Raw genomic sequence first — 10723 nt, forward strand, 5'->3', positions numbered from 1 at the left:
TCTGGATTAAATGCTTAAGCAATCTGGATCAAGCACTTTTACAACTAATCTAAACTTCAACACTTCGTTCGTTTCCGCAAATGAATTAAGTCCCGTAGAATACAGATAATTTTCCTAAGCCTAACTAAAGGATCTCATTAAACCCTTTAGAAACCAGATACCATAAGATGCTAAAACATACACTTAACACCTGATGCACTGCTGGCCCTTATTCTATTCAAAATTAGTCTAATCACAATGGCCACCAACTTTTAACCTTTAAACCCCCTCTGATCTCATACGAATTTGTATCTCAAAACTCAATCTCAGAAACTGAAAAATTGGAGATTTCGCCAACTAACAGCCAATTTAAACCAACTTTTGATACTGGTTTATGAGTTAAAACTCCGGTATGGCTCTTTTTCGATGCTGTCAGACCAGCGTTTGTCACTTACCCTTAATTTTAAAACTAATTCAAACCCAATTCAGACCTTTATGTAGCTAACTTCTCCCCACATGTCAAGACTTTGTCAAGACTTAAATAGAAGGCTACTGAAACCGAAACTAGTAATTACCAAAGTAACTGTCTTACTCAGCCAAGAGTGAGCAGAGAAATTTTAATTCTAAATGTATTAAGACTGCCATGTCTAGTAAACATTCAGTTAAATCTCCACCAAATAAAAGTTGGAATACCAAGAAAGCATTTTATTTGTTTATGTTTATATTAAAGATCACAGATTGCCAACAGTCCTTAACAAGCCACCTCTCAGGCTACCAAACTATGGAAACTCAACATGAACGTAAAGCATTGTGGTATCTTTCAAGCCAATCCAGTCAAATTGAATTTTTTAAACAAACAACCAAAAATTTTAGCGACACTTTACCAAGTACTATTTTTTTTTTTTTTTTTCATTTAAGTAGATAGACCACTAAACATGAACTTAGGACACTAATGCTCTGAAGGTTTATAAGTCAAATAAATCAACATGTTAACTCAGTAGTAGGATTATATTAGGTATATATGTCCTAATGCTCTGAAGGTTCATAAGCAAATAAATCTGTTAACTCAGTAGTAGGATTGTATTAAGGTATATGTATATATATACAAATACTATTCCCAAGTCAGTAACAACATTACTGTCGATTTTACATAATACACCAAAAATATTACACAATACTTTCAAAAAATAAAATTTAAAGTTGAATAGATCCACCATTTAAACTTTACATTTGAACTTATACCCATATTGAAAGCTTTGAACCCATATTTAAAGCTTTAAACACTAACTTTTAAATTTAAAACACATTGCAAGAAACTTACTAGGCACAAACTTTCATCCCATTGTGAATTTAGAAAATTTCCAGTGATAATTAAAACTTCTTAATTTATAATCAAAGCTTCGGAATTGCTGGACCACAGTAGAAAACCATTCAGTTTCAAGAGGTCCACGGTACCTGCCGAAGCGAAAGTAGTTTAATCCTTGGTATTAAGAAGCTTACAATACCTACCGAAAAATTCTAGCACGAGCTATAAAACCGACACTATATTAATATACGTTTTTCTGGATCTAAGAATATAGCCAAAATTAAATCCACAAAAGTATGTAAATAGTTAAAATTTTTTAAAGCAACAAAATCCTAAGAACGTTCAGCAAAATTTATCGAAGGCTTTAATTTATGAACAAAATAAAATTACTAAATTAAGAACTTAATGTTAAGACTTAACAAAGCTAAAACTAGTTTAATACTACCTAAATCCTAAAGCAAATACTTAACCTCACTTCTGAACTTAATTTTAAAGATTAACCAAAATCAGCAAAAATTAAGTAATTTCTGAACAAATTTAAATTAACATGGTCAAAACTTAACGCAGTACGAAGATCCGGCAATTTTTTAAAGCAAAAAAACTCAGGCTTTTACTTATAATGCGCAAAACTGGCACTGCAAAACTAGTACTGCAAAACTTGGATGCTTTAATTTGAAGCAACTTAAATTACTTTAATCAAAATATAAATTTTAAGACTAAGCTAGCGTGACTCAACTTAAAATTTACCAAGCCTTAACACTAAAAAAAAATGCAAGCCCTCCTGCAACGCACGGCGGACAAAGTCCACCGCACATTACAGGAGAAATCCTTCCCCCTCCAGGGGCTCCGCCTCTGAAGGGGGAGGCGTAGCTTGCAAAATTTAAGAAAAAACAAACAAATGAAAACCAACCCACCTTAATCAGGTAGCTTCCGTTGCGAATCAATACTTAACCTGAGAGGTTTGAAGGTAAATTTCTTGAACGGAAAGTACCAAGCGAGAGACTGGGTAATTCTTTCGGCATCTTCAGTAGGTGAAAACCAGAAGTTTCAGAAATCAGTTACAATGGCGGTACAGTGCCTGAAATTTTAAAATTTCTCGTGAGTACACATACAGATCATGGTTTTAAGATATGGCTTAAATGGCTTAAAATTAAGATTAAATTATAATAAAGTTTCTAAACTGATTTTACACTCATGGGTTAAAATACTAGCATAAATTTAAAATCCAAATTGATTTTTCACCATGGTTAAGATTAAAAAAAAAATTTTTAATTTTAATTCGAAATGCACAACTAGTAATACGTTAAACATACCGACTTACGCAGAAGTATTATCAAAAATAACTCGCTCAGAATAAGTGGATTTAATGGATTTAATGTCACCTGAAGGCTAGCCTACACTAAATTTAAAAATAAAAGTTCATTAGAAATAAGTTACGTTATACTAAGCTTTAAACTAATCGTTAAATTTTAAACAGAGCACTTTACCAAAAGTGCCACCAAAGGAAAAACTAGTTCCAATAAAGTCTGCAATAGATACGCTTACCATGAGCATCCAAGAAATAAGTGATCTTGGAAATAAAAGGTTTTCACTGCCTCGAAACAAGACTTTTCTGTTCTGATTTTCATTTCTGAAATTTCAAGTTCATTAAAGACAAACTTAATATGGGAAATTTTATTTTAAGCAAAGGCTTAAATAAAAAGCCTTGTGGCTCGAAGTAACACTAACCAAAGTTTAACTTCACATAAAGGATCAAACAGTCTAATTGCTTAAAGTTAGCACAAAGGTTCAAAGTATCCACCGAATTCTTTTCGGGGAATAGAAGCAAAACAAACCTTAACTTCTCAAACACTTAATAAAACTATTGCACTGATTTCAAGTAAACGGTCATTAATATTGTAGTCACTTCTAAATACCTATAAAACAAACTGCCTGAAGTCACCAAACTTTCAATCTCGCATTAATATTACAGTCAGGTTTTAAATAAATTAAGTAACTTGGACTTACGTTTTATTGATAGAAGTGAATTTGATAACTACAAAAACATCTACAAAGATCTCCCAAACAAATCACTTTAAATAAAATAAGCAATTTGGACTAAAATATATTAACACTACTACAAATAAAATTCTAACATTAACAAAATACAACTCAAAACTAAAATCACTTAAAACAAAAAACAAATCTCGAAAAAAAATCACTAATTAAACTACTTAACAAGTGTCCATTTGGGATCAAAACCTCCTACACTAACGCACACCCCAGCACACAGTAAACGAATGGGTTATGATCTCCGGAAGACGTAAATTTTCATCATAAAAGCACAAGGATTAAAAAAAAGAGCGAAAAAACCAACTTGTCAAAAACGCTTCAATGACGAAGTACTTAAACACGTCGAAGAACCATTTGACGTTCAGACAACAGGTGGCGGTGACGTCTCCAAGGAAATAACTAAAGGTTTTCAACAAAAATCAAAAATTCCCATTAATATTTATACACTTGCATATGTATGCATTAATTTTTTGCATTAACTAATATTTATACTCTTGCATATGCATGCATTAATTTTTTGCATTAATTCATCTTGACTCTTTCAAAAATTCTTTCAAAAATACTCACGATACTTTGGTCAGGAAAATTACATTCCAGTTCAAAAAAGTTAATTTCATACTTCATTCAATACCGAAAACTTTCCACGCTGGTAGTTTGCTGCAGTGAACATTTTGTTTTTCATATATTTAAAGGAAATGCGTATATCTGACCATTATTTCTGTTGGAATTTTTATGAATTCATAGTTCAACACTGCTTTCGTGATTATATCATTGATGTTTTGACCTGTTAATAGCGATATTCCATTTAGTCACATTCAATCTTTTACCTAAAATAACTTAAATGAATTGAAATGAATTTGAATTGAATATAGATTTTAGGCCAAAGGCCAAGCACTCGGATCTATGAGGTCAATCAGCGCTGAAAAGGAAATTAACAGTAAAAGGTTTGAAAGGTGTAACAGGAGGAAAATCTCGCAGTTGCACTATGAATTAATGTTAGGAGGGTCTGCAAAGTAAGTTGGAAGAAAGATAATATGAATGGAGGTACAGTAAAAAGGAATGAAAGGGGTTGCAGCTAGGGGTCGAAGGAACGCTGCAAAGGACCTTAAGTAATGCCTACAGTGCACCGCATGAGGTGCCCTGACGGCACTAACTCCCTACGGAAATTTAAAATAATTGAAACCCTAATTTGAAGACAAAATCATATTTGAAGTCTTCCCTGTCGTCAGTATCACGAAGACAATTTTCTTAGTCATCTGCAGAGCTCAAGAAATTTAACAGTAAACAAAAGCAAAAAGAAAATAATTGCTTTAGCGAGTATTTTTTGTCTTTGCAAAATCTCTTTTTTTTTTTTCCAAGATTAACATTCAAGTGTCTTCCAATACAACTTCTCTCTCTCGAGTGCCTGTTGCAGCTCATCGGAATTTTATTAGGTGCTAATTACGACATGTTCGACTCCCTTCATCAAGATAAAATTACCAGTTTAACAAGTATCATGCGAAAAAAGTGGTACTTTTCCATGAGATATATGTCGAAAAACATGAACGAAGTGAATTCAAAATTCAAGACCCGCAATCGATGCTAAATCTAAAATATAACCCTATAATAATTGCCAAAACAAATGTTTCACTTATCAGGCAGTTAATGACGGGATAATAAAAATAATTTCACAAAAAAACCAAGGTGTTTAGAGACCTGACGAATAATTCATTAGCAACAGATGATTAAAAAAAGACGACAAAAGTGCATACACCATGCGCTCTCTCTCTCTCTCTCTCTCTCTCTCTCTCTCTCTCTCTCTCTCTCTCTCTCTCTCTCTCTCTCATTTTTAAGACAAAAACGGACTTTATATGAAAGAAAATTCTATGCTCATGAAAGACAATATCTCAACGCGTTTTAGCCCGTGAAATGTAAAATTATTACGAAGTGTAATTAATACACATTTGCGTGTATTAATTTGTTGTGTTATAATGTATAAAACTCTATAATGTATGAAACTCTCTTTTAGGATGATACAAACAGTTCTGTATAATTATACAGGTTTTTTTTTCCATCAGACTGCAAAACCCTACGTTATGAGCGCGATGACACGTGCCTACAGTTCGCCCAAATATTGGACCCTTCTTTGAAAGGAGAAAATTAGAGGTTTGGGTCTAATAATTTCGATAGTGCTATGATTAAGCGAGTCCTTTCTCGAAGTTCGCTGATATTGCTGTTCCTTGGAGTTGAAAACCTGGTTAGTATTTGGCGTTTATTCAATTTTCCTTTATATTTTATGTTGATCAGCTTCTTGCCAGGAAACTATTGTTTGCCGGTGACTTTTCAGCTGTTAAAAAAAACAATGGTTTAACTATCCGAATGGCTCGCGATAGTTTCTGTGCAATGCTGCCCTAAAATGGAAAACTGCAGTGTCTGCAAAACTACAAAACTGAGAAAATTTGTAGATACTGTAGTTTTCCCTTGCCTTACTACTGATTTTGCAGATACTGCAAATGGGACCCCCTAAATACTCGTGGAATGCATTGAAGAATCATTCTGAAACTGCAGTAACTTGTGTATTAGTGTTTCACGAGCCGAATAGGTGGCATATCGCAATTTCGAAAATTTTGCAGGTACTGCAGTTTTCCATTTTAGGGCAGAATGGATCACTAATTTTTATTGATAACTTAAACATTACCTTTTATGTTTTACTGAGGTTTGTCAGTAATTAAATCTAGCAAATTGCAAATTAAAACTTCTGTTACGGGTACGATTGATAAGCTAAAATACTTTTGCATCCGGGGAAAAAACCAGTATTACATACTCAGTGTTTTTAAGATGGTAATATTCATTTATTTTATCTTTACAGGCGAGTCTGCATTCATTGTCATCATGAACACAATATCATCACGACCGGTCCGGAATCAGTGGGCTGAAAATGTTATCTTAGAAAGTGATCACTGAAATAGCCGAATAAACAAGTTTTAAAACTTTATGCCTATCATTTCCAAAGCAAGAAAAACAGGGTCCTAAAGAATCCCCATTAGTGGCTGAATGTACACGAGAAGCGTATATTTAAAATATTGTTCCTGTCTTGTAACCGGAAAGACGGGAATTCTGTTTGTTGATTTTTTTCAGTGCAACGTAAAAAAAAAAAAAAAAAACTAGGCTCTTGCACGTATACCTGTCTTCATGCTTATGTAGCTTTGTCGCAACCCTGGCTATTACGTATTAACTTAGAAAAAAATAAAGCTACCATTGGTTATTACATTTTTTTTTATACTGAACGCTTTACTACAAAATGAAGCTTGAAGTTCACCTGAAATAAATTTAACAATTACCGGGCTTATCACACTGAATTAGGGCTTAAAGATTACAGGAAAATGGAGATAAATTTCGACAATTACTGCGGAAAAAATTGTTTATGCAGATTACTAAGCAACTATGGTACTTGTTCTGGTTTAATTATAGAGAGGCCTTCCTCGAAGGGTTGCAGTAGACAGTTTGAGCAAATAATACAGAACTAATAAATGCCTTGATTTATATGAATAAGTACAAAAATGACTCAACTCTGATTATATTTAATAGACAAGATACCTGCGAAAGCAGGCCATCACTTCTCGAAAATTTGTTGAATCGATTTAACAATAATACTACAATAATGGTGGCATATTAAAATGTATAATTAACAGCTGTAGTCCTTTGCGTCTGAGATATCTCTCAGGGTTAAGGCACCAGAGGAAAGTTGGCGATATTCTGTAGATTAGTTTCGATTACAGATACTTCGAGTATCTTGGTGCTTTTGTCCTGAACTTTCCGAGGGGGAATGTTCGCTAAACTTCGAATTAGTAGTGTGTTAGAACCGCAGTTTAGTAACAAGATAGTCAAAGATTGATCGCTAACACATCAATCAACGGACTACACATGATTTACACTAAAGGCCATTTCGATAGCTGATTGCAGTACAAGCTTTGTTTTACGGTGATTGTGACATAGGAAGAACCGCAAATGATATGTTTTGATGTAGATAAATATATTCATGCTCAATACAGTGTTGTGACGATATACATGAATGTAAACTTTATCAATTTAATGCAAAAATATTTACAAATTATCCAAATACAGATAATACACGGGTAAATATAAATGATCTTAAATAGGTCTCTATATTTTTTCCGAGACTTTGGCTGATAATGCAACGCTGCTGTTAGCCAATTATTACTTTTATGAAAACGTTTCGTATAGTTTGCCAACTACAATTCAACAATACAGGTAACGATAAAAATACGCCAGAATTTTCCCTACCACTAAAAAAAAAATTATTTAGTACTTTAAATATTTAAAGGGGCAACTCATTCCGAAGAGTTGACTTTGAATTCATAACCACAAAATCATTCGCTAAATTACATACGTCACAGTAACTACAATTCAACAACAAAGGCAACGATAAAAATACGCCAGAATTTTTCCTACCACTAAAAATAAAAAAAAAATTATGTAATACTTTAAATAAGGGCAACTTATTCCAGCGAATTGACTTGGAATTCATAACCACAAAGCTCTCTAAGTTACATACATCACAGTTAATAAACAAGCAATTGACAATGTCCACGTACATAACTAAGGACTGCATTCCAGCTCAAATTTTTTATTGGACATTGAACTGTTATTATGCGGGTCTTACTCAAAACCACTTGCAAGTTTTTTTCGTGAATTTTGATGAAATAACTATAGTGCTTGTACTCACCATTAGCCAATTCTTCTACAGTACTGAACATGTTTTCGGTAACTACCTTTAGCATGCTTAACAAATAAAAGTACAAATTGTTTCATTCAGTCTGTTCTTATGTATGCCTTAAATTTAATCTCCATCGTCAACGTAATATTTCTGAGTTCTTCTCTCGTTTTACAAGTTATTAATGATACGAAATAAACTTGACCAAAAAGGCACTCATTCAGAGGGTTCCGGCAAACCAAAATTGCTACTCCTATCATTGAAAATGAAGGCTTTTCATTTTAACCTTAACTTCATTTTTATTTAGGCTTGTCTTGACACTTCTCCGAAACATTGAGAGTATACTAGTCTTATTTACTACGTCACCTCTATGATCACATTATTGCTGCTGTTATTTAGCAAATATGAAGTATCCTCGCTTTTCATAAATGCATTCCTGTTTTTAGGACTCTGCGTCAGCAGCACCCTCGCCGTGTATCACCTGAACGACCATATCCTCGTTACCAGCTGCCAATTTCGCTCTTCATTACCAGAAACTGCCATTACGCTGATTACTTCATCACCATCAACTTTACGTCAATTTACATAAGTTCTGAAGGGTACATGTCCATCATAAAATGACATGAGAGTTCTTTAGCTGAACGATATACTTTTGCATTAACTGCATCCACGCCGTTATCCCCAAGTTAACTTCGTCCTTAACGATCTCTGTCTCATCACCGCTCTGACCTGCAGTTATCACGTCTTTGGGTATTGGGGCCTCATCGGATGTCGTTCAGGTTGCCGTAGTTATAAAATTTACCTCACAAATTTTATCCATTAATTAAATACCCTGGGATGTCACATTCATTTTACAAATAAGAAGTTGACAACTATAAAATTCTCTCACGTAATAAATAATGTTGTGCTATCAATGGCAGAGAACTCGAATCCAGGTAAAGAAAGTCACGGGAAAAAAGTCACAGAAAAAGTCACAAGAAAAAAGTCACAAGAAAAAGTCACAGGAAAAAAGTCACAATAATCTTCCACAGATAGTGACCCCCAAAGGTTTTAACCCGGTATGTATCCACCTCTGCGGCGTGTTTAGTACAAGCCCGTTGGGGATTTCCGTATAAACATAAACAAACGTCTGTAAATATCGAAAAAGATAATGACTCCCAAGAAATACTGTAAATTTTTCCTCTGTGACTTTATTACCTGCCACCATAAGTTAATGTGATTTTTCCCTGTGACTTTTTTTCTTAGCCAAAATCTGACTTTTTTCCTGAAACTTTATTACCGGCCAACGAGAACTCATAACAGCCAAATCGAAGTACACCCTCTTTGGCGAGCCCATCCATTATTGAAGGAATATTTACAAATATGAAAGACTACAGAAAAGGCACATTTCAAATTCTGACAATCGTTTTTAATTTGTTGTCTTGACTAGACAAAATCCATACTTGGTTAACTTTTGCAACTCGTTCTTAGGGGAACAAAGCCTCACAGTTTAAAACAATCTCTAACAGGTTACTTAATTATTTACACCTCATAGCAATGCACTTGGATTCTTAATTACATCAAGGTAATTCTCTGGCACTAACCTTGAGACTGCAGACTGTCGCTCAAAAGGAAGACCGCACGTCTGTCCTCGTGATTCTCAAATGGCCACTCGAACACGACAGACTCATAACGAGGTTCTGATTAATTCCTTTTTTCCACTTTAATTCAGTGTCTTTATTGCTTTCTCGGAAAATCAAGCAAGCAGTAATTGTGTAGTTCTTCACGATGTAATATCTTTCATTTAAGGAGTAAAACTGCCGAAATGTCCGAAGAGGTGTAGAGGCCCAGCCTCAAAAAAGTCTCTCTCACAGCAACTCCTTCTTTCAGAAATCTGTAAACAAATTCTACCACAGAACTCCAGGTTTAATAGGCAACGAGAAAATTATAACGTGAAGATAACGATCCTTTAATGGCGGTTCCTTTGGTTAATTCTTTAATGAGCACTTTAACTGTAAATACACTACTGAGTTTGGTTGTTTAGCGGATGGACCTGTTTAGTAATTATGGGAGTCGTCTGGAAACTGAAAGTTTATCTGGTTGGATATTTCTGGTAATTTTTCTATGCATGTATATTAACTAAACTATGTACGTACATGCCTTAACTATGTGTATATTGTACTTCTGCGTGTCTGGAGAGAGAGAGAGAGAGAGAGAGAACTGTAACTTTTATAAATGTCGACATTTTACATTGTTATTTAAAACTATGCGCAATAGCTTACTAAAAAATAAATCAAAACTCCATTCACTGCCATTATTGTTAACATTACGAAAAACTTTTGTACTTTATTATTTATTTTTTTTTAGAGACAATGCACTCTGGGCGGATGGCACTGAGGTGTGGTGGAAATGAAGTGGTTTTTGGTCCACCTGATAGAAATTCCGGGTGATAACCTTTCCAGTTCAATCAGACATCTGTACTTTTGGTATTAACATCACGACAAAGTTTTAGCAGCATTTTCCTGTATAATCAACTTCCTACCAAATGAACATAGGCGTCCTGATTTATTTGTTTGTGTGAATATATATATATATATATATATATATATATATATATATATATATATATATATAAATATGGAATGTATATGTATGTATGTATGATGAATCACGTAAATATGGAACGTGATGAA

At 33.9% G+C, this 10723-nt stretch overlaps 1 long non-coding RNA gene across 2 annotated transcripts; it reads right to left on the reverse strand.

Annotated features, from left to right (window-relative positions):
• Window positions 1-1040: 1040 nt before the first annotated feature.
• Window positions 1041-10201, reverse strand: LOC136845617 (uncharacterized). Of its 2 annotated transcripts, none has more exons than XR_010855201.1 (3): window positions 9635-10201; window positions 2200-2363; window positions 1041-1434 (listed from the first exon to the last, which is right to left on the reverse strand). It is a non-coding gene; the product is annotated as an uncharacterized lncRNA (long non-coding RNA). The 2 variants fall into 2 exon arrangements; XR_010855202.1 differs by lacking the exon at window positions 9635-10201 and adding an exon at window positions 2831-3284.
• Window positions 10202-10723: the final 522 nt, after the last annotated feature.

Source organism: Macrobrachium rosenbergii, chromosome 14 (assembly GCF_040412425.1).
Source record: "Macrobrachium rosenbergii isolate ZJJX-2024 chromosome 14, ASM4041242v1, whole genome shotgun sequence".
Lineage (NCBI taxonomy): Eukaryota > Metazoa > Arthropoda > Malacostraca > Decapoda > Palaemonidae > Macrobrachium > Macrobrachium rosenbergii.